Here is a 23,977-nt window from a genome sequence, read left to right as displayed (position 1 = left end):
ACACAAAGCGATCAATGTCCTTTCATTTGATAGCAAACTCCTGAAGAGCCCTTTGGCCCTACAGAGTGCCCTTTCGCTGACCAAGATTTGGGCATTGCCTTATCCAGCCCTCAAGAAAATATAACTGAATACGCACTGCCACACAGTACACAAGCAGTCTTCTTACGGCTAACGTTCTCCCACAGCCTGCCAAAAACCAACCCTAAATGCTCCCAGTCTGGAGCAGAAGTGCAAATAGAATCTGCAAGCACAGCAGAAGCAAATGGAAGAGCAATTCAGATAAGTGTAACAACAGCCACGTTGTCAACTGGGTCCACATATCTATTCAGGGGACACCATAATAGGGCCTAATCACATCAGCCACACTATCAGAGGCTTGTTCACCTGCACATCTACCAATGCGATATATGCCATCATGTGCCAGCAATGCCCCTCTGCCATGTACATTGGCCAAATAGGACAGTCTCTACGTAAAAGAATAAATGGACATAAATCAGACGTCAAGAATTATAAGATTCAAAAACCAGTCAAAGAACACTTCAATCTCTCTGGTCACTCAATTACAGACCTAGAAGTGGCAATATTACAACAAAAAAACTTCAAAAACAGACTCCAACGAGAAACTGCTGAATTGGAATTAATTTGCAAACTGAACACCATTAAATTAGGCTTGAATAAACACTGGGAGTGGATGTGTCATTACACAAGGTAAAACTATTTCCCCATTTTTATTTTTCCCCCTACTGTTCCTCACATGTTCTTGTCAACTGCTGGAAATGGCCCACCTTGATTATCAATACAAAAGGTCGTCCCCTGTGTCCCCCCCACTCTCCTGCTGGTAATAGCTCTCCTTCTTCCGATGAAGTGAGCTGTAGCTCACGAAAGCTCATGCTCAAATAAATTGGTTAGTCTCTAAGGTGCCACAAGTACTCCTTTTCTTTTTGCGAATACAGACTAACACGGCTGTTACTCTGAAAGCTCTCCTTAAGTGATCACTCTCCTTACAGTGTGTATGGTAACATCCATTGTTTCATGTTCTCTGTGTATATAAAATCTCCCCACTGTATTTTCCACGGTAAGCATCCGATGAAGTGAGCTGTAGCTCACAAAAGCTTATGCTCAAATAAATTTGTTAGTCTCTAAGGTGTCACAAGTACTCCTTTTCTTTTTGCATGTATCAGTGTGTGTGCTGCAAGAAGAGGATGGTATTAGTGAATATATTTTAAATAGAATGCTAATTAGAAACCTAAGGCAAGACTACATTTATATTAAATATCCAACAAGGACTAACATGATTCAGGTTCCGTCATTTGACAGCACATAAAAATGGTGTTTCTTGTAAAATCCACCAGGAAAAGAGCAAGCCATCTTGGCTGTAGACTCTGAGCAAGAAAGGCAATTATAAAACAAAATCTGTGTCCATTTTGTTCCATGAAGAAACGTGAAGGTTCCCATGAAAATCAAATACAGCTATGTAAGCCAAAAGTTCATAGAATCATAGGGACCACAGGAGGTCATCTAGTCCAACCTCCTGCTCAAAGCAGGACCAATCCCCAGTTTTTGCCCCAGATCCCTAAATGGCCCCCTCAAGGATTGAACTCACAACCCTGGGTTTAGCAAGCCAATGCTCAAACCACTGAGCTATCCCTCCCCGCAATGGGTCAGACCATCTGTAAAATAAAATGTATTACAGATTGACAGCTGCAAATGCATTTATTAAGGATGAGACAGCCATGTCCTTCTAAAGACTTGTTTTGTTGACTTAGGGCTAGTCTACACTGGCAATGTTAAAGCGTTGCCACGGCAGCGCTTTAATGTGGCTTGTGTGGTTGCGGCAAAGCGCTGGTGGGGAGCTCTCCCAGCGCTCTAAAAACCCACCTCCATGAGGGGCGCGGCTCCCAGCGCTGATGCACTGTCTCCACCCGTGCTTTACAGTGCTGAAACTTGCTGCACTCAGGCGGGTGTTTTTTTTAACACCCCTGAGCAAGGTTGCAGTGCTGTAAAGTGCCAGTGTAGACAGGCCCTTACTGTGAGGCATACAAACATCCCTCCTAAATTTTGCCCCAATTTACCCCCCCTTTGAAAGCCATTAATGCTAAAACTGACTTGTAAAAGTACCTATAAAGACTTAATTCCAAGTCAAAGTTTGAACTCATTACCACTACTAGAAAGAAGATGATGAACAAAAAACTTGGACACATAGTGGCATTTAAATTCCTGAGAACTGAATAAGTTTATATTTTCAGATTTATATCTCATGATGGTATGAAGCAATTATCTACAAAAACAGAAATAGATTGTGGATCTGAATACAGACCAAGACCCCTTGTTGAAACAGACAGAAGCAAACCATTGATCAACACTGGGACTAGAAAAGGAGCCATTGTGAAAAAGTAATCGCACAAGAAGAGTTTCCTTTGTGTGCAGCAGCAGCTTTGGTTGCATCAATGAAAGTACAATTCATGTGTTAAATGCTGCAGCACATTCAAATGTTCGTATATTTTTGATGCGTCTTGCCAAAACAGCAGCAAGTCTTCACCCTCAGCAACTAGGAGTTTTTATATTAAAAAGCTATTTCTAGATGACAATTTTACATCCATCATGGAAATGTTAAGATATTTGAAAAGCAACAGTTTCTTTTTATGTTCATACCTAAACAGAAAAAATAAACAAGATAATGCATTAAGATAGGCTACATGAGGGATGAATGGCCAATCAGATCTAGGTATTGCAGCAAATGTGGTATATCACTTCTGTTTTTGTTTAAACAAGAGTTAAAACAAAATTAATCCTCTATTGCTGATTTCTTTTATACTCCTCTTTTATACCCAATGGCTATGTCTTCACTGCACAGTTATTTACACTCATGTTTGCTCCTCTTCATTAGCCTAGCTTGAGTAAGAGCAGCCACACGGCAAAATAAGGACTTTCCCAAATGGGGAGATATTCCTCTTTGACTCCATGTGTGGACCCGCTTATCCCACAATAAAAGCGGTCTTATTCCGAATTAGCTTAATCCACTTTGGAATTTAGAGTAAACTAATTTGGAACAAAGCATTTATTTCAGAATAAGCATGTTCACACATGGAGTTAATCAGGAATAGTTAATATGCTTTAAAGTCATGCCCTACCTTATTCTGGATTAACTTTCATTTGTAGACAAGCTCTAAAACTCAAGCTGCACAGAGTGAAAGCATTAGCAGTTGAGTTGTGAAAACTCAAGCTATATACCCTATACCCTCTGGCTGACCAGAGCTAACTCAAGTAAAAAGCACCACCACACTCGAGGTACGAGTTTGTGTGAATGGACAGGTCTCAAGTGAGGGGCAACATTCAAGTTGTAACTTTAACTCTGCAGTGAACACAAGCACAATGAAAGGTATTTAGTAAACATTTCATACATGGTTACAGTTTCTATGTAATGAAACTTCGGTAATTCATTTAATGCTCACTTTTCTACACCTGAAGACTGATAGTTTCATGCATCCAGTCAAATGATTAAGCTCCTGAAATTTATAGTTTCAATTTTTTCTACGTGCTGTAACAAATTTATTATAAATCAAGATAATTAATATAGTAACTTGTTTCAAAGGGTAAGAAATGTTCAGTCTTCAATGTATCCAGTTTGAGAAATTCATTATAGATTTCTCATGAGCCAAAAATGAAAAATGTGAACTTGCTCCTGATAACCAGTATTGTGAGTAAAAAGAAAAGGAGTACTTGTGGCACCTTAGGGACTAACAAATTTCAGCTGCAGCTCACGAAAGCTTATGCTCAAATAAATTTGTTAGTCTCTAAGGTGCCACAAGTCCTCCTTTTCTTTTCGCGAATACAGACTAACACGGCTGCTACTCTGAAACCTGGTACTGTGAGTGAAATCCTGGTCCACTGAAATCAATGAGAATTTTGCTATCACTTCAGGGGAGCTAGGATTTCACACCATATGTCTAGGTGCATGTATCAACAAAAACACACCACGGATTACACATCTATAAAAACCAACAAGGATTATGTCCAACAGACAATTCTCTGGAATCTTTTGAGTGTATCATAGAATTGCCACTAATATGCTTATTATAAAATAACGTATAGAAGCTCACCTAATTAAAGTGTACAGTGCACATAAGGAAAGTGATTTATGCACAGTACATAAAAGACACAAACTACCATTTTAAAACACTCCAGACAGGTTAAAAAACTAACATGTAATATCATTTCCCAATTGTAACATAACTTTAAAATAGCAATAGAGAGGAGTCTAGGTAGTTAGCTGTTTAATAGTTTCAGATCATGAGAATGTACTATAGAGAAAAGAAATTAGGATCAAAGTCATAGAATCATAGAATATAAGGGCTGGAAGGGACCCCTGAAGGTCATCTAGTCCAACCCCCTGCTCAAAGCAGGACCAATTCCCAGTTAAATCATCCCAGCCAGGGCTTTGTCAAGCCTGACCTTAAAAACCTCTAAGGAAGGAGATTCTACCACCTCCCTAGGTAACGCATTCCAGTGTTTTACCACCCTCCTAGTGAAAAAGTTTTTCCTAATATCCAATCTAAACCTCCCCCACTGCAGCTTGAGACCATTACTCCTCGTTCTGTCATCTGCTACCATTGAGAACAGTCTAGAGCCATCCTCTTTGGAACCCCCTTTCAGGTAGTTGAAAGCAGCTATCAAATCCCCCCTCATTCTTCTCTTCTGCAGGCTAAACAATCCCAGTTCCCTCAGCCCCTCCTCATAACTCATGTGTTCCAGACCCCTAATCATTTTTGTTGCCCTTCGCTGGACTCTCTCCAATTTATCCACATCCTTCTTGAAGTGTGGGGCCCAAAACTGGACACAGTACTCCAGATGAGGCCTCACCAATGTCGAATAGAGGGGAACGATCACGTCCCTCGATCTGCTCGCTATGCCCCTACTTATACATCCCAAAATGCCATTGGCCTTCTTGGCAACAAGGGCACACTGCTGACTCATATCCAGCTTCTCGTCCACTGTCACCCCTAGGTCCTTTTCCGCAGAACTGCTGCCTAGCCATTCGGTCCCTAGTCTGTAGCTGTGCATTGGGTTCTTCCGTCCTAAGTGCAGGACCCTGCACTTATCCTTATTGAACCTCATCAGATTTCTTTTGGCCCAATCCTCCAATTTGTCTAGGTCTTTCTGTATCCTATCCCTCCCCTCCAGCGTATCTACCACTCCTCCCAGTTTAGTATCATCCGCAAATTTGCTGAGAGTGCAATCCACACCATCCTCCAGATCATTTATGAAGATATTGAACAAAACCGGCCCCAGGACCGACCCTTGGGGTACTCCACTTGATACCGGCTGCCAACTAGATATGGAGCCATTGATCACTACCCGTTGAGCCCGACAATCTAGCCAGCTTTCTACCCACCTTGTAGTGCATTCATCCAGCCCATACTTCCTTAACTTGCTGACAAGAATACTGTGGGAGACCGTGTCAAAAGCTTTGCTAAAGTCAAGAAACAATACATCCACTGCTTTCCCTTCATCCACAGAACCAGTAATCTCATCATAAAAGGCGATTAGATTAGTCAGGCATGACCTTCCCTTGGTGAATCCATGCTGGCTGTTCCTGATCACTTTCCTCTCATGCAAGTGCTTCAGGATTGATTCTTTGAGGACCTGCTCCATGATTTTTCCAGGGACTGAAGTGAGGCTGACTGGCCTGTAGTTCCCAGGATCCTCCTTCTTCCCTTTTTTAAAGATTGGCACTACATTAGCCTTTTTCCAGTCATCCGGGACTTCCCCCGTTCGCCACGAGTTTTCAAAGATAATGGCCAATGGCTCTGCAATCACAGCCGCCAATTCCTTCAGCACTCTCGGATGCAACTCGTCCGGCCCCATGGACTTGTGCACGTCCAGCTTTTCTAAATAGTCCCTAACCACCTCTATCTCCACAGAGGGCTGGCCATCTCTTCCCCATTTTGTGATGCCCAGCGTAGCAGTCTGGGAGCTGACCTTGTTAGTGAAAACAGAGGCAAAAAAAGCATTGAGTACATTAGCTTTTTCCACATCCTCTGTCACTAGGTTGCCTCCCTCATTCAGTAAGGGGCCCACACATTCCTTGGCTTTCTTCTTGTTGCCAACATACCTGAAGAAACCCTTCTTGTTACTCTTGACATCTCTGGCTAGCTGCAGCTCCAGGTGCGATTTGGCCCTCCTGATAACATTCCTACATGCCCGAGCAATATTTTTATACTCTTCCCTAGTCATATGTCCAACCTTCCACTTCTTGTAAGCTTCTTTTTTATGTTTAAGATCCGCTAAGATTTCACCATTAAGCCAAGCTGGTCGCCTGCCATATTTACTATTCTTTCGACTCATCGGGATGGTTTGTCCCTGTAACCTCAACAGGGATTCCTTGAAATACAGCCAGCTCTCCTGGACTCCTTTCCCCTTCAAGTTAGTCCCCCAGGGGATCCTGGCCATCCGTTCCCTGAGGGAGTCGAAGTCTGCTTTCCTGAAGTCCAGGGTCCGTATCGTGCTGCTTACCTTTCTTCCCTGCGTCAGGATCCTGAACTCAACCAACTCATGGTCACTGCCTCCCAGATTCCCATCCACTTTTGCTTCCCCCACTAATTCTACCCGGTTTGTGAGCAGCAGGTCAAGAAAAGCGCCCCCCCTAGTTGGCTCCTCTAGCACTTGCGCCAGTCCCAAGTGAGTTATGCATGTCTTCCCTAACAATACCAATAAAAACTCTGTTTATACATATACTTTAAAAGATTTTTTTAAGGAATCAGATACATGTTTATTATATTTGTCATATGCATCCCACAAGCCAGGTTCCTCATCATCAAAGTAACAATCTCTATAAATGATCTAAAGAAGCTTTTTTGTAAATCAGTTAATTGGAATTGTAAGGTCCCATATCTTGTGAGCTGCCTGATAAAATAATTAATGCTATGTATTACTGGGGCACATGGAATCCCAGCTCTCCAATAATAAAGGATCACGTGCTTCTACCCATGGGGTCACAAGTTCAGACTGTAAAAGGGACAGTGTCAACTTGGCAAAAAAATAATCAAACATATCAGAAAATAATGTACCTATTATGTTAGCAAGTATCACCTCAGATCACTAGAACTGAAACTATTATATGAAACACACTGATATTTTCCCCCAGATTGTACATCCGACATCACTGTGTCTAATCAGTTTCACCCTTATAATCAGTTAGGTTTCCTCTGCTGAAAAGATCCTTAGAAAGATCACAAGATCCTTGATCTTGATAAAATTCTGTTTCAAAGGAATTTAAAAATCTTCAGGACTGTTATTTAAGAAGTCTAACAGAAACTGGATATTTTTAATTATTAAATTTTTAAAAATTCAAGTTGCCAGTATCCCTTTAAAACTACCCAGGACAATTTAAGGAGTCACTTTTAGAAGTTTAGCTTCCAGTAACACACTTTTTCAGCCCAAGCAGAATTCACTCTAAAGCAATCAGATCAGCCAACTGGATCTGAGGAGTTAACTGAATCCTGTATTTCTCTTTCACAGAAGTACATTTCAAGAAGCTCATAATAGGCTGAGTCATTTGAGACTAGGCCAGTAGATCCACCTCAGCTATTAAATATAACAACTTTCTCCTGGTGACCAGATTTTGAGGTCATCCTGACAGATCTTACCCTTTAGTCCTGGAAGACTAAAAAAAAGTTACACATGATGATTTAGTTGGTGTTGGTCCTGCTTTGAGCAGGGGGTTAGACTAGATGACCTCCTGAGGTCCCTTCCAACTTGGATATTCTATGATATCCATCTTACATAGCTCAGGAAAGGCATTAAAACATTACAGTCATTCTACTAACATCCAGATCCCCTAAGAACCCATTTTTCTCCCACCTGTACAAGCTCAGATAAACACAATACAATGAGTCCGATGAAGTGAGCTGTAGCTCACGAAAGCTTGTGCTCAAATAAATTTGTTAGTCTCTAAGGTGCCACAAGTCCTCCTTTTCTTTTTGCGGATACAGACTAACACGGCTGCTACTCTGAAACCAAACAAGACAATGTGTAGACAATGTGCAGTATCATCCAATTGCCTCATGAAAGAGCATTCAGTTCACTGGGCTGCATCATGAAATGTTGCAGCTAACAACTAACTTCTGTTAGGCCCCACTTTGCTTTGCTATCCACTGTTGAAACAGTACTGGTAAAGGATTCCAGAAGAAAGCGTTCAGATAATTTGGTTTGTGACTAGTTCAGTAGAGGATTAAATGGGTCACTCTCCAAGTAAGCAGAATTCTGAAGTATGTGGTATCCTCTAAACCTATATAAAAGGTTAAAAGTATTGAGGGGATCCACTCCCTCTCCACCACCTTGAGTCAACTTAGTATTCAGTTTTCAGAGTAACAGCCGTGTTAGTCTGTATTCGCAAAAAGAAAAGGAGTACTTGTGGCACCTTAGAGACTAACCAATTTATTTGAGCATGAGCTTTCAAAAGCTCACGAAAGCTCATGCTCAAATAAATTGGTTAGTCTCTAAGGTGCCACAAGTACTCCTTTTCTTTTTTAGTATTCAGTGAGCATGTGCCATCTGCAAGAAAACCAAAATCAGAGCCAGCTATCCATGCTCATTTAACTTTCTTCATTGATACTAGAATGTGAAAGTGCTGAACCAGCAGCTATTTCTGAAAAAATTGCAGGACAAGTCAGCATATCCAGCTGCACAGAACAGAAACAGCACATATTTGCATCTGCACATGTATCCCATACATCGTCCTGCAATTAAGTGGTTAACTATTTGGATTCAAGATTAATTTGAATTATTTGCTGAGGGAAGTTCAGAGCTCTCTTGATGCTATTGTTTCAGTTTCTCTGACTGCAACTCAAGACAATCATGCACTAGTTTACACTGTGAAGACCATCTTTGCAACTAGAGAGACTAGAAACTTCATTTAAATTAAAAAAAAAAGCTTAGCTCTCAGAGACAACAGCAAAAATCCATTAGTTTTGCGGCTTTTCCACAGCGTGGTTTTGTATTGTCCTTATATACAAAACAAATATCCAAGATATTACAAGAGTCTCAGAGTGTGGGCACCCTCACGTGTCAAAACAAAAGCAACAATGAAGATCGCATTCACAGCCTATTACCATGAGCTTCATGTCTGGGCTTGCACTTCCAAGCAGTTTACTTCTCATTCATGCGTCTACAAACTGGCCTTTGAATACACTATGCTTTCATTCTGTGAAGATTTGTCTGATTCAAAGTAGGGTTTAGTTCTCCTGGCAGTAGTTCATTATTTAACAATTAAACACTAAGCCAACAAAGTATGTATCCACCCCAGGAAACCAATTTAAGAGTAGACAGTGACAAAAATAGGTAGCAAGGTGGATAAAAAAAAAAAATCAAGGATTTTTTTTTTAAAAGATCAGATTTTTTTTAATTTAAATTGGATTTTTTGATAGTTTTTTTCCTCAAAAACTATCTAATTTAAAGATCATTTTAATTAAGATACATTATAGCTCAAAGATATCTCATCATGGAATAAGGATTATAAATTCTAAAGTATGAGACATTATATTCATGTAATGTTTAAAACAAGTTTTGTAGAATCATAGAATATTAGGGTTAGAAGAGACCTCAGGAAGTCATCTAGTCCAATCCCCTGCTCAAAGCAGGACAAACACCCACTAAATCATCCAACAAATGTAAATGAGTTCCAATAGTTCATGGATTAGGGACCCAATTTTATGGGGTTCTGGGGGCTTCTGTCTAGATTATTTAGGTTAACCTTTCTATCGACCCAATGGGGCTCAGTGCTCAGTCTAAAAGATACCATCAGAGATGCTTAGTTTTGCAGTTCTCAAACTGTGGATTTGTGTCTCCAGAGATAACATGCTTGTTAACAGCAAAAATGTTTTAAATAAATAAATAAATATATAGAAGCGAGACATAACAGACCTCAACCTTATTGTCCCTCTGCAAATTTGTGTACACAGAGTCAATCCCTTACCTCTCCCTAAATGTGCAAAGTTTCAAAAAGTTCAGTGAATAGAAGATTGTTGGGGGCGGAACAGATCTGGACAACGAGAAGAAGTCTGGAGATAAATGTGAGAAGTTAGAGACACGCAGTAGAAACAAAAGTTAAACTGTTTGAGCAGCATATTCCAGAAGTCTTGAGGTCTTTCTGAGCGTAGACTTCATTGATTTGAGATCTACCATACCATTCTCTCACTAGAAGGGAAAACCTATAATGGCAGCAGGCCGTAAAAGAGGACCAGTTGGGGAATATTTTAATGAAGTTCCTCTACCTGTGGGTAAGGACAGGTATACACGCAAAATGCGAACAGTGCAACAAAGAAATGCAAGGCCTGGTTGCCCGAATGAAACAACATCATGAGAAGTGTTCCTTCTCAGGAGAAAGCTGCGTTGAAGATGATGAAAGGAACATGTCTGAACATGCAGAATCTTCAGGTTGGTAAACTTTTATTTCATACTTCTCTCTTAAGGACTGCCCATCTTCCTTCCGGACTGTTCTTGAATTCTTGCATTTGAGCAAAAAAAATACAGTTGTTACTCTATGGTACTATCATCTTAGACGCAGTTGTGATAAAAAAAATAGCTGAAATAGGCAGCTCTTCCTTTTACAGTTTCACCTTTAAAGTAGTGCTGAGTGTTAGCGAATGCAATGAGTCATACTAAATGAGCACTATGGTAATAATAATTAAATAACTGCATTGACTTATTTTGTTTAGGAGAATCCATCCTCAACATACAGGATTCTGAAGACTATCCACCTTCAAGATCACCATTGTTTTCTATAGTTTCAGAGTTATCTGCCAATGATAGTGTTTCAGTCACATCATGTATGTCACACAGACACAGTATATCACCTGTAGCAAAAAGAAAAAAAAAAATCTCCATCACCCAGAAACAACCATAGATAAGTTTGTGATAAGAACCAGCAGATTACAAAAAGAGGTAATTGTTGAAAAAATTGCCCCATTTGTTTATGCAACAAACTCTTTTCCGTATGATTGAGAACCCACACTTCATTAACATGATTCAGTCATTAAGACCAGGATACAGTCCATCCAACAGAGCAGATGTCGCAGGCAAATTGCTGGATAAAGTGTATGAAAGAGAAATTGAGCAATGTGCAAAAGATCTAGAGGGTGAAATTGTTAACCTGAGTCTTGATGGGTGGAGCAATGTCCACAATGATCCTGTTGTACGTGCTTGTGTGACAACAGAAGAAGGGAACGTCTTCCTTACAAAAACAATTGATACATCAGGAAATGCACACATTGCAGAATACTTACAAAATGTAGCAGTAAAAGCTATAACAAACTGTGGGAAAAAAATTCAAATGTCTAGTACGCAGCTTGGTCACAGACAATGCTGCAAATGTATCCAAGATGAGAAGAAATTCAGCAGTGAAGAGAGTCCCAAGATAATAACATATGGTTGCAGTGCTCATTTGATGTAAAAGACTTCAGTGTTCCAGAAATAAAGGCTAATGTTGTTGAATTTGCAACATACTATCATAACAACCACTTTGCAGCAGCTTCTTTAAAAAAGTGGGAGGAACCAAGCTAACTCTCCCACAAGACATGCGATGGAACTCAGCAGTGGACTGTTTTGAGCACTAGATCAAGAACTGGCCTAATCTGATGACAGATGGTGAACAAAATTGTGAAAAAATAGATGGCACCATCACAGCCAAAGTTCCCAACATTGGGCTTAAGAGAAATGTTGAACACGTGCAGAGTACCTGGAAGACTATTTCTGTAGCCTTGAACAAAATGCAGGGAAATCGCTGTTTTATGGCTGACGCTGCTAAAATTTGGAAGGAACTGAGTGAGATCTTAAGCACGATCTCCAGCTCATTTTCTTGCAAATATTCTCAACACTCGGTACTGGGATCAAACCTTAACTGCCGAAGAAGAGGAGTTGGCTATGACATGGACATCCAGCAATCATCCCTCCATAATGCCAACTATAAGAAACTTCAGAGCCAAGGGTGAACCATTCAAGAAATATGTTTGCTGATGATGTTTTAAAGAAAGTCACACCAGTGAACTGGTGGAAGTCACTGAAGCACTTGGATTCAGAGACTGTTGAAGTGATAATCTCACTTTTAACAGCAGTAGCTTCTTCTGCCGGTGTAGAAAGAATATTTTCTTCCTTTGGAATAATTCATTCCAAACTGCGAAATCGTTTGGGACCTGAAAAAGCAAGAAAGCGTGTTTTTCTTTTCCAGAGTATGAACAAACAGGAAAATGAAGGTGAAGATGACTGAATAAGCTGCAGAAGCCAATATTTCAAGTTTCTCATGTTGACCTGGCTGACACAGTCTATTTAATTTTGGGTTTTTTTTTTTAAATATTTCGTTTAACTATTTTAGTTAAAAACAATTTTAACAAAACAAACCTGATTTTAAAAAATTTGAACGTTAAACTAAATTCAAAAATTCATATGCTTGTTTTGTTAAAATATTATATGTTTGCTGTTGAAGAAAAAAATCCAGAATAAATAATGTTGTTGTTTTAGTTAAATAAAACAATTTAAATGTCTGTCTGGTGATGTTCTCCTCCTAATTCAGCATGGCAAGAAAATCCTTCAAATATTAATGATTAACCTGCTGGTTTGGAGATATTTATGAAGTCATTGGGAGGTGAACTATCTGCTTCAATTACCTTTGGTAAATGAAATAACCAAACAATCATTCATTTTCTGATATAGCTGTAAAACTAATCTGAAAAGTTTTCAAAATAAATCACTTTAAAAATGTATAGAGTATCTTCTAAAAATGAAACCAACATCTCTGAGTTGTGAAGAATATGTATTAAGGTTATAACAACCAACAAGAATGCACTTTTATGTAGAAATCCATGATTAAATCGAATCTTCCTGACTAGTGATTTAAATCAAATCCACCCTGATAGGTAGGACAACAAATATCTCCATTCATTCATAAAGCATCAAGTACATTTACAGAACTATAGAAGTGAAAGAAAGGTACTGCCAACTTGTAGTAAACAATTACACTACATCTCTGAATTGCCTTGCTACATTACCTTGATATTCCATTTTAATTATGGAGGAAAGGAAACTAGTATTTACCGGATTTACAGTTTTAGTTATCTAATAATTTTTAACAAAAAATGATAGAAACAGGCAGCAGGAGTCATATCCTTAGCCAGTGTAAATTGTCTTAGCTTCCTGAACATCAGTGAGTCTACAGCAATTTACATCAACTGAAGAGCTCTCTTTAGATTGCTAAATACAAGTAACAACTCCTACAATAGCTTCTTGAAAGTACACAAGAAAAGTACCTGCCTTGACAAGACAGTCCAGGCCAGGCCCATGAGTTCTTATGGCCCCAACCCTGCAGTCTTACGTACACGTTAACTTAATTGCGACTACTCAAAATGCATAAACTGAAGCACTTGCATAAGTCTTTGCAAACTCTGGGTTTAAGACTGTAATCCACATAAGTGAGCAAAACAAGTCTATTCTCAGACCCCACTGCAGGAAACTGTTCTACATAAAAAGACATCTGGAAAATAAGGAAAGAAAAATGGCATTTGAGATAAACTGAATGCAAACTCTGATTTTAAAAGTTACATTATTGCACACTAATGACATTTATGATATTTTAAAGAGTTAATAAACAATGTGTGACTTCCATTGCCCTGAAAAGTTCACTTCGCCAGTGGAAAACATTCCCTAGTGAGCAGGGCTAATGTATCAATTTCTGTGGGATCTAGATTAGAAAAAATGCTATTCTAACTCTTATGCTCAAAGAAAGACTTTCTGCTATGACTATGCAGTACTGTATTTCTGAGTCTTCAGAAAACTTTAGTGCCTTTAATCCCTCTCAGCTTTCCCAAGCATTCCTAACAGTGAAATTATCAAAATTCTGGTAAGTTTCATGATGACTATTTAGAAACCCATGAGCCACAGGAAAATTGCCAAGAATCATGTTAGTTTTACTCTAATGATGCTTGTGAAAGCTACCAGAAGAGGCAGCAATGAAGTTATTCATGGGCCACGACCACACAAAAAGCTTGAGAAAAATGTAAACCAGTGATGATACCCCACTGCAGCAGCTAAGAGGCTTGGGGGTGGGGAGTGAAAGCTCCTTGCTCCTTTCCAGCAGCCAAGCTGACGTGAAAGGAGAGGGAGGAGAGAAAGTGGGTTCAAATTTATCTACTAGCCAGGCCGATATGCCAGATGGAGCAGAGTCTGTGAACACCACCCAGGCAGGAATCCCAGAACCCTAACAGCAGCAAGGGAGATGAGGGACATGGACTTCTCACCTACATTCCGTCTGGAGCTTGCTGGAAGGCTCCTGCACCTCATTTTTCATATCAGTCTCTCATGTACAGCCCTTTGGCATCTTGTAAATTTTTCAAGCACTGCCCTTTCTATATGGCACTCTTCCTTGTAGGAAAGTTATTTGCAAATCAGAACTGGAAGCTCTAGAAAACACCTATTCCAGAAGAAACCAAGCTATCCCAAAAGATATCATGATTTTCAGCATTTTTAACAGAAAGGCCAAGGACAGAATAAGTATGTAGACTGAACTCCCTTCTCAGGGTTAGACATAGCTGACAGAGGTAAAAACGTCTGTACCCTGTATATACACAGCTTTCAACATTGCTGCTACCAGAGGAGTTGCATTGGTGCAGAATTACATGTCTCATTTTTCCTGATTCTTGGTACCTAGTTTATTGTGAAGGCCCAGACCAGGCAGGATGAGAGAAACATGTATGAAACACTCTGGCCTGTATCTATCATATGGAAGGACTACAATCTTCAGGGTTGCCAATCAGGCAAGGACCTTTAATCAGTACTAAACATATAATTTAATATAAATAAAAAATAAGGTGGTATGCTGAGTGCTCTCCCATGAATTATAGATTTTAAAAGAGATTTTCTATGATGTTATTCATAATGGTATTCAGGATTTTCCCCAATAATCCAAAAAAAAATTCATCTATAAAAACTCAGTCACTCTCTTCTGCACTTTCTTATAGCACAAATGGAGAAGTGAAGGTTGTGGGCAATATTATCTGTAGTAGCTGGAATATCCTTAGCAGGAAGAAAAAATGTGATGAACGCAATAATAAATTAATATAGCTAATACTAGGAGCACACAAAAAACATTTACTTTAATCAGTAAGCTCAGGTAACCACAGAGGAAAACAGACTTGATAACCTGAAGTCTTTTCGAGTAGGGAATCAAGCTTTAAATAATTTTAATTCGTATTGTACTCTGGAAGGGCACAAACTATTTTTAAAAATCCTTTCTAAAAACTATTTTTTGCTACAATTATGTCACAGGTTACATCTTCTGTCTAAAAAGCAATTTTGTCAACTAAACTATTCCAGATAAGGAAGGTTTTACAACTTTGTTTCTATTTTATGGATAAGTAGTTTTAGCTCAATATACACTAAAACAAATCCTGTAATATTGTTTTACCATAACCAGCAACAGTTCTTAGAGAAATTGTAGAAAAATAACTGGATTATGTTACCAGTTGACTTTCCCCATTATTTAACCAGGCAATTTCTTCCATGTATTGTCTACTCCTTTACTATGTCCCAGAATATTGTAGAAAAAAAAATCATAACCACTCTGCTTCAAAAAGGTGTGAACCACCCTGTTTTATGGCATAAAGAAAAAACCTTCTATTCTGGAGGGGGGAAAACCCAATATCCATTCTTGTACAAAAAAAAAAAAAAAAAAAAAAAGTGGGTCTGAGGCATCTGATCTAACTTCACTGTTACCCTAGTAACATTGTTTACCTCCTCCGCTTGCCATGAAAATTGCCTACAGTTGCCACAGAAAAAAGTCTATTTTGACAGAACATCAATGGCCATATGTTAGTGTTCCTTTAGCATGATACCAACATTTTACATTGTCACGTGCAGCAGATTATCTTGAACAGATTTATACCATTATACTCTGAAAAATCAAAGCCAAAAGAATACAAACTGGTTACCACATTACATGATGGCATAGATTAGCAGCATACCATCTGCCAAACACGATTTTCCTTAAATCCATTCCATACTGAAAAGTCAAAGTCACATAGATGATGCATCAGAAACAAATATCAAATCAATATTCATGTTTACATAACTAATTACTTAGCTTCTCAGAAAAGGAAAGTACAGTAACAATCCTGCAATTAAATCCACACAAGCAGTTTATTACTAAAACTGAATATAATAAATAATGCAGGGAAAAAAGTGGATTCACAGACTTGGACTTCCATCTCAACAGATATGTTTAATTTGCAGTTTTAGAACACCCAGATACAGATTCTCCTCCCACTGAAATCAACTGCAGGCCCTCCACTGACTTCATGGCAGTGGGATTAGGCCCCATGTGATCTTTTTAACAGATTACTTATGCCCAATATAGCATAAACCTAACTATACAATGTCCTTGTAGTCACATATGAATTACTGCATGTTTTTCCAATTCTGGTACAAAATAAATGTATATTATGTTAGATGCACCAAATAATGACAAAATATAAATCTTTTCTTTCCATCCGGATCCTTTACTATTTCAATTTAGCACTGCTAAAATTGCAAATATATGGACCAATTTAGCCAAAAACAAGCTATTTGCATCCACAATGCGTTGGAATCATGAAGCCCTGCACTTGTTTCCAGTTACACCAAACTGAAACAAATAAACCTAAAGAGAATAAACAATGACATTAAAAATGTAGCTCAACCAAGTCTAATCATCTCAAGTGCTATACAACAAATTATGGATGTCAGTCTCTTAATTAACCCATGAGGCTTTAATAAGATTTAAATACTGTGGAATGACACAGTAGAGAAGGAAGTTATAGCATTAACATTTTCCTTAGACATTATTTTTATTTTAGCAAGGAAACAAAATAAAATCAGTGTTAGAACAATTTAAACCAAGATACCCAGTTGATACTCAGATTAGGCAATTATTTGTCCAGTTGACAGGTAACTAATGATGGGAAGGGAAATAAGAACAATGAGGGGAAGAACGGGGAGTAGGAGTTTTATCTGTAGCTACCACTAGAGATGGTTACACTTTTCCAAACAGCTTTAGTGTTTAATCCCATCAAAAGGGATGCATTATTCCCACAGAAATGGAGACCATAACAACCACCACCAAAACAACAAAAAACAAGGGAAGAAAAATATCTGGAAGCAGCCAGCTTATAAATCTTTCTGCAAATACTTTATGCATGAGAAGTTACCAGTGTATATCAGTTTGACAAATCACCGAATGTCAGAGAGACACACAAGGCTCCTCGGGATTTCTACAGAAGCTTCAAAGCCATTTACAAGCACCAGCTGAGCAGAGCTCAGACCCACAGGGAAGTTGTCCGCTAACTTTGGGAACAAGTCCCGGACCAGCGTTTTCAAACTCGGGGACCTGAAGTTGGACACCTAAAGGCAGAGCTCGCAGCCCGACTTCCAGACGCGCTGAGCACCCTCCGCTCCCTTCGCGGCTGGGGTGCTCAGCGCCGCGGCAACCCACGGGCCTGCGCGAGGGGACTGGGAAGGGCCGCCCAGGGGGCCCGGGGCACGTGGAGCAGGGCTCGGCCGGGCACTTTCAGAGAGGCGAGGGAGGGTAAACAATGAGGGCAGGGTGCCCCAGGGCGGGGGGGTCTCAGAGAGATGGGAGCAGGGTACCCCCTGGGGACGAGAGGTCTGGGGGGCAGGGTGCGCCTTGGGAGGGGGGGTCAGGGAGGTCTGGGGGGGGCAGGGTGCCCCTGGGGAGGAGAGGTCTGGGGGGCAGGGTGCGCCTTGGGAGAGGGGTCAGGGGGCCAGGATACCCCTGGGGAGGAGAGGTCGGGGGGCAGGGTGCAACTTGGGAGAGGGGTCGGGGAGGTCTGGGGGGGGGCAGGGCACCCCTGGGGAGGGGAGGTCTGGGGGGCAGGGTACCCCTGGGGAGAGGGGTCAGGGAGGTCTGGGGGGCAGGGAAGTCTGGGGGGGCAGGGTACCCCTGGGGAGAGGGGTCAGGGAGGTCTAGGGGACAGGGAGGTCTGGGGGGCAGGGAAGTCTGGGGGGCAGGGTACCCCTGGGGAGAGGGGTCAGGGAGGTCTGGGGGGCAGGGAAGTCTGGGGGGCAGGGTACCCCTGGGGAGAGGGGTCAGGGAGGTCTGGGGGGCAGGGAGGTCTGGGGGGCAGGGTACCCCTGGGGAGAGGGGTCAGGGAGGTCTGGGGGGCAGGGAAGTCTGGGGGGCAGGGTACCCCTGGGGAGAGGGGGCAGGGAGGTCTGGGGGGCAGGGAAGTCTGGGGGGCAGGGTACCCCTGGGGAGAGGGGGCAGGGAGGTCTTGGGGGGCAGGGTACCCCCGGGAAGGGGGCTCAGGAAGGCGGGGAGCAGGGTGCCCCTGGGGAGGGGGGGGTCAGGGTGCCCTGCCCTGAGGGGGGCGGGGTCCCGCGGGGGTCCGGTCCATGGCGCCCTCGGGGGGCGGGAGCTGAGACAGCTCGGCCCCTCCCCCCAGAGCGAGTCTCAGAGGGTCCCAGCCCCGCAGGGCCCAGCCGCGGAGCCCCCACCTGCGTCCCGGGCGTGCGGGCGCCCCAGCCCCAGCGCGGCGCCTCCTCCCGCTGCCGCCGGGCGCACCGCGCAGCCTAGCCTGCTGCCGGGGGGGGGCGGGGGGAGCCGACCGCTCGCGCACCACGAGAGCCCGCCCCGCGCGCAGCCCAACCTGCTGCCGGCCCCACGGGCGGAACGGAGGGAAGCGCCTCTGTTACCATGGTGACCGCGAGCTGGGCGGGGCCTGGGCGAGGCGGACACCCGGCGGGCGGGGCTTGCCCGGGGCGGGGGGAGCCCGGCCGTGAGGGCTCGGGAGCTCGCGTCCGTTCTCCTGGGGCTCGCTCGCCCCCGCCCCCCCCCATAGACCTGCCTGGCTCACGGGGAGTTGTACGGGGCTGGGCCCGCAGCCGGGCTGCCCTGGGGGCTCGGGAGCCGAGGCCAGAGGCGCTGGGACGGGGGGGGGGCGCTGGGACTGAGGGGGGGGGCTGCGGCCTCCCCCCCCGGCGCCAAGTGGTTTCCCTCATCTCCAGGGTTCCCAGCACCCCCCCCCCGCACACACTGAGCCAGTGCCCCCGGGGGAGGCGCCCCCTACGCGGAGGTGCCTTTGCTGGGGCCTGGGAGGCGGGGTCAGGCTTCAGCTGGAGCCCGGGGTGCTCGGGGCTGTACGCACCTGAAGCCAGGCCTGGAGAGCCCCGCCCTGCTGGCTTTGCCCCCTCGAGGCCGGCTGATTTTGTTGCATGGGGGGTACAAGGTGGTTCAGCCTCAGCCCCCGCAGGTGAATATTTCACACAGTGACGCCTTTTGCTGATGAGGGACCTTTGGGCGACCTTCACCGCGGCTCTTGCGAGAACGTGGTGCCAATTACAGTACCAAGGCCTTTCCGACGTAACTCAAAAGGCCGAGGAACGACGGGCAGGGGAGGCCGGCTCCTGGAAGCTGTACACGTTAAACCCAACAAAGGCACCCTTATTCCCAAACCCGAATGCACACATGGGGATTCAGACCAGAATAACTCAGATGCCCCCTAAGAGCGTCCATGAGAATCTCCCCTGCCCCCTACCACTTTTAAGGTCACGCATTGTTGGAGCTGTGGAAATATGACACTTTGCCATTAAGGAAGGTGTGGTGCTCTATAAACAGTGAGTCCAAAGTAGCAGTGAGGCAGAGTGACACTCAGAGGGGCATGAGTCACTGTAAACAGAAAATATCTGCACTGAGATGTGGAGATAAAGGGAGAGTCCAACCTTCAGTACCTAGAGGCATGCTATTGCCAGGCCAGGTGAGCGATGTTAGCCTTTTGTCTCTCAGCAAGACAGCTCCGTGCTCACACTGTTAAGAGTACCCACATAACGCAAAGAGACTGAGGCAAATTCATCCCTCATTTACTCCTGTGAGATGCCTTTGATGTCAACAAAAGTCGCATCATAGTAACAGTAGAATTTGGGCCTGTGACTAAACTGCTGTGCTGTCGCAATGTTTCTGAACGCTGAGGACGGGATATCCGCCACACGTGTTATGTAGCTTTCCACTGTTGTATTCAAAGGAAAATGGCAGCCGCGGTGATGCTCTGGTGTTTTGGTGGAAAGATGCAGATCCCAAGTCCTGGCAAGACCCTGAAGTGTTATGCAAGATTCACTCTGAGTAATCACAGATTAAATCCTAGCGAGGAAGGCTGCTGTTGTGATTAAAGCACTTGTCTCAACCTCAGGAGATCACGCTTCACTTCCCATCTCTGCCACAGGTTTTCTGTATGCCTCAGTTCCCTATTTGTAAGAGAGGCACTACTCCTCTCTGTCTTGACTCTTCAGCTTATAGACTCTTTCGGGAAGTGTTGTCTTTTACTATATGTATGTACAGCACCTAGCATAGTGGGGTCCTGATCTCAGTTGGAGTGGTGTAGTTAACAACTAAATCATCACATTATTGCTCAGATGTCTGCCTCAATGGCATCTTCCTCCATAGAGCTGCCTACACCCAGCAACAGAGCCAGTCATCTGAGACCTAGCCAAGCAGGGTATCCGCTGTTACAGTCTTTCCAAAACCCCATGATTTTGGTGAGTGCCACTCAGAGCTATTTCAAGCAAAAGCAAATATTCTGTAGAAGCTACTGAGACTCACTTCTGGCTACCTTCTGGGATTCCCACCCTCTGAGGGGAAAACCTCAGGTGTACTTTTAGAAGTTTTGAAAATGAAAATTCCCAAAGAGATGACACTTTTAAAGCTTCAGCTACAGCCATAGGAACTCGCTTCTCAGATGCTTCAAGATCCAGCAGGCTGCTGGCAAAAACTCCATGCATAATGCTACGGGTGGACATAGCACTGTAGGATAGGTGAAATAGCACAAGCGGGACTGTATGCTGAAGTGCTTACAGTCTAAAGGCAAGGGCCCAAATCCTCCCCCCTCCCCTAGCCCTTGTCACTTGGTGGGGACCTGACCATAGGAGGAACCAAGGCAGTTCCAGGGGCATTGAGGAAAGAGGATGCTGAGATCCTGCCCCTAGGATCTGAGTACTTTTTACATGGATGAGCAAAGCTGGAGCCAATTCACAGAGGTTTTGGAGCCAGGCTGGAGGGCCACCGGCATTCGCCTACCTTCCATGGGTGGAGTGCAGTCGCTCATGCAGAGCAAAGTTCCACTGTCATTGTGTGGCATATGGGAAAGGATTCCTTCCCCTCCAGGCACCCCAGCTTCTTACATAAACCCCTCCTCTTCAGGAGTGAGTATTTAATTCATAGGAATTAACTGCAATCCATGGATAATGTTAAATATTGAGTCCCAACCCATGTCATAAATTAAAGCTGTAATTCCATCCCAGAGGGGCAACAGCACTAGCAAGCAGATCCTGCAAGACGCCATGGACACAGCCCCTTGAACTTTGCACCCTTGGTTTATGATTTCACCAGAAATCTCAATGCAATTATATGCAAGTTCCATACAACTCGGCAGAACGTTGCCCCTTATAAAAATAATAGAACTAATTAATCTGTGCGTTTCTGGTTTTTAAAAATAATACAGAATTTATCATCCAAATGAACACGGCTTAGCAGTTTAAGACATACCAATGTATCTATCGTTGGCACTGCTAGTTCCAGCCAGTCCTTTTGCTGACAAGTGAACTTTGTTTCTGCTGTCATAGTAACCACACATAAGAGCCAATAAATTAGGAGTGTTTTCAGGTTGTTGGATTTTTTTTTAAATTGACTTTGTTAGACTTTACAGCTTGAAAAGAGACCACACAAAATGAAGTTATAAAAAGAACGACATGAACTGCAACTGAGTATCAAACACTGTCTATTTCAACTAGGATCTGGTCCTCCCATCTTGTCTCTCTCATGTAGTGTATCAGTGCCCTACAGTGGAGAAATAGGTTAACTGCAGATGCTATAAATGCAAGTACTGCCCTGCCAGTGACTGGGCCAAATACAGATCTGAGTTACACTAGATTCAAAGACCAGATTGGACCACTGTGATCATCTAATTTTCCCTCCTGTATAACAGGCCAGAGAACTTTCCCAAATTAATTCCTAGAACAGATCTTTTAGAAAAACATCCAATCTTGGTTCAAAAGGTGCCAGTGATGGAGAATCCACCATGACCGTTGGTAAATTGTTCCAGTGGTTAATTACCCTCAGTATACATGATTCAATGGCTGGCAGTTGAAGTTAGATAAATTCAGACTGGGAATAAGGTGTACATTTTTGTCTGCTAGATTGAAGCACTCATTATCAAGTATTTGTTCCCCATGTAAGTACATATAAATTGTAATCAAGTCATCCCCTAAACTCTTTGTTAAGCTTAAAAAATAAGGTTGCTTGATATCACTATAAGGCAGGTTTTCTAACCCTTTAATCATTCTTGTGGCTCTTCTCTGAACCCTCTCCAATTTATCAACATCCTTCTTGAACTGTGGATACCAGAACTGGACACAGTATTCCAGCAGTGGTCATACCAGTGTTAAATGCAAAGATAAAATAACTGCTCTCCTGCTACTTGTCATTTTGAAAGGAAACCATTTTGAAGCACTTGGAGGAGAGGAAGGTGATCAGGAACAGTCAACATAGATACACCAAGGGCAAGTCATGCCTGACCAACTTGATTGCCTTCTGTGATCAGATAACTGGCTCTGTGGATATGGGGAAAGCAGTGGACATGATATATCTTGACTTTAGCAAAGCTTTTGATATGGTCTTCCACAGTATTCTTGCCAGCAAGTATAGATTGGATGAATGGATGATAAGGTGGATAGAAAGCTGACTAGATTGTTGGGCTCAGTAGGCAGTGATCAATGGCTCGATGTCTAGCTGGCAGCCGGTATCAAGTGGCGTGCCCCAGGGGTCAGTCCTGGGGCCAGTTTTGTTCAACATTTGTATGAATGATCTGGATGATGGGATAGATTGCACCCTCAGCAAGTTTGGGGATGACTACTAAGCTGGGGGGAGAGGTAGATACGCTGGAGGGTCAGGATAGGGTCCAGACTGATCTAGACAAATTGGAGGATTGGGCCAAAAGAAATCTGATGAGGTTCAACAAGGACAAGTGCAGAGTCCTGCACTTAGGACGGAAGAATCCCATGCACCACGACAGGCTGGGGACCGACTGGCTAAGCAGCAGTTCTGCAGAAAAAGACCTAGGGAATACAGTGGATGAGAGTCAATCGTGTGCCCTTGTTGCCAAGAAGGCTAACGGCATATTGGGCTGCATTAGTAGAAGCATTGCCAGCAGATCGAGGGAAGTGATTATTCCCCTCTATTCGGCACTGGTGAAGCCACATCTGGAGTATTGCGTCCAGTTTTGGGGCCCCCACTACAGAAAGGATGTGGACAAATTGGAGAGAGTCCAGCGGAGGGCAACGAAAATGATCGGGGGCTGGGGCACATGGCTTATGAGGAGAGGCTGAGGGAACTGGGCTTGTTTAGTCAAACACCATAGAGATGTCCATTACAATCGATACTATTATCTTTATCAAGCAAACTTGTAGTCTCATCAAAAAAATATATCAAGTTAGTCTGACAAGGTCTATTTTCCATCAAACCACGTTGATTGGCATTCATTATATTACTCTCCATAATTCTTTATTAATCAAGTCCTGTACCAGCCTCTCCATTATCTTTCCTGGGACTGATGTCAGACTGACAAGACTATAATTACCCAGGTCATCTGTTTACTCTTTTTAAATATTAACACAGCATCAGCTGTCTTCCAGCCTTCTGGAACATCCCCAATGTTCCAAGAATTACTGAACATCAGTATTAATGGTCCAGTGAGCTTTTCAGCCAGCTGTTTGATAGCTTTTGGATGCAAATTATTTGGACCTGCTGATTTTAAAATATCTAACTTTAGTAGTTGCTGTTTAACATCCTCCTGAGATACCAGCTGAGTGGAAAGAGTTATCATATGACATGACAACATCATCCAGTTTGTCCCCAAACACAGAGCAGAAATACTTATTGAATACTTTGGCC

The 23,977-nt window shown here is 42.9% G+C and overlaps 1 protein-coding gene across 1 annotated transcript in view; it reads right to left on the bottom strand.

The window, feature by feature from the left end:
* Window positions 1-18,615, bottom strand: part of KIAA1671 (KIAA1671 ortholog) — a 160,153-nt gene extending 141,538 nt beyond the window's left edge. The window contains exon 1 of the mRNA XM_048821755.2: window positions 18,535-18,615. The gene's annotated coding sequence lies outside the window, so the exon portion shown is untranslated. The remainder of the gene's footprint in view (window positions 1-18,534) is intronic.
* Between the last annotated feature and the right edge of the window lie 5,362 nt (window positions 18,616-23,977).

The sequence above is a fragment of the Caretta caretta genome, chromosome 15, assembly GCF_965140235.1.
Source record: "Caretta caretta isolate rCarCar2 chromosome 15, rCarCar1.hap1, whole genome shotgun sequence".
Lineage (NCBI taxonomy): Eukaryota > Metazoa > Chordata > Testudines > Cheloniidae > Caretta > Caretta caretta.
This window is presented reverse-complemented; position numbering and strand designations above follow the sequence as displayed.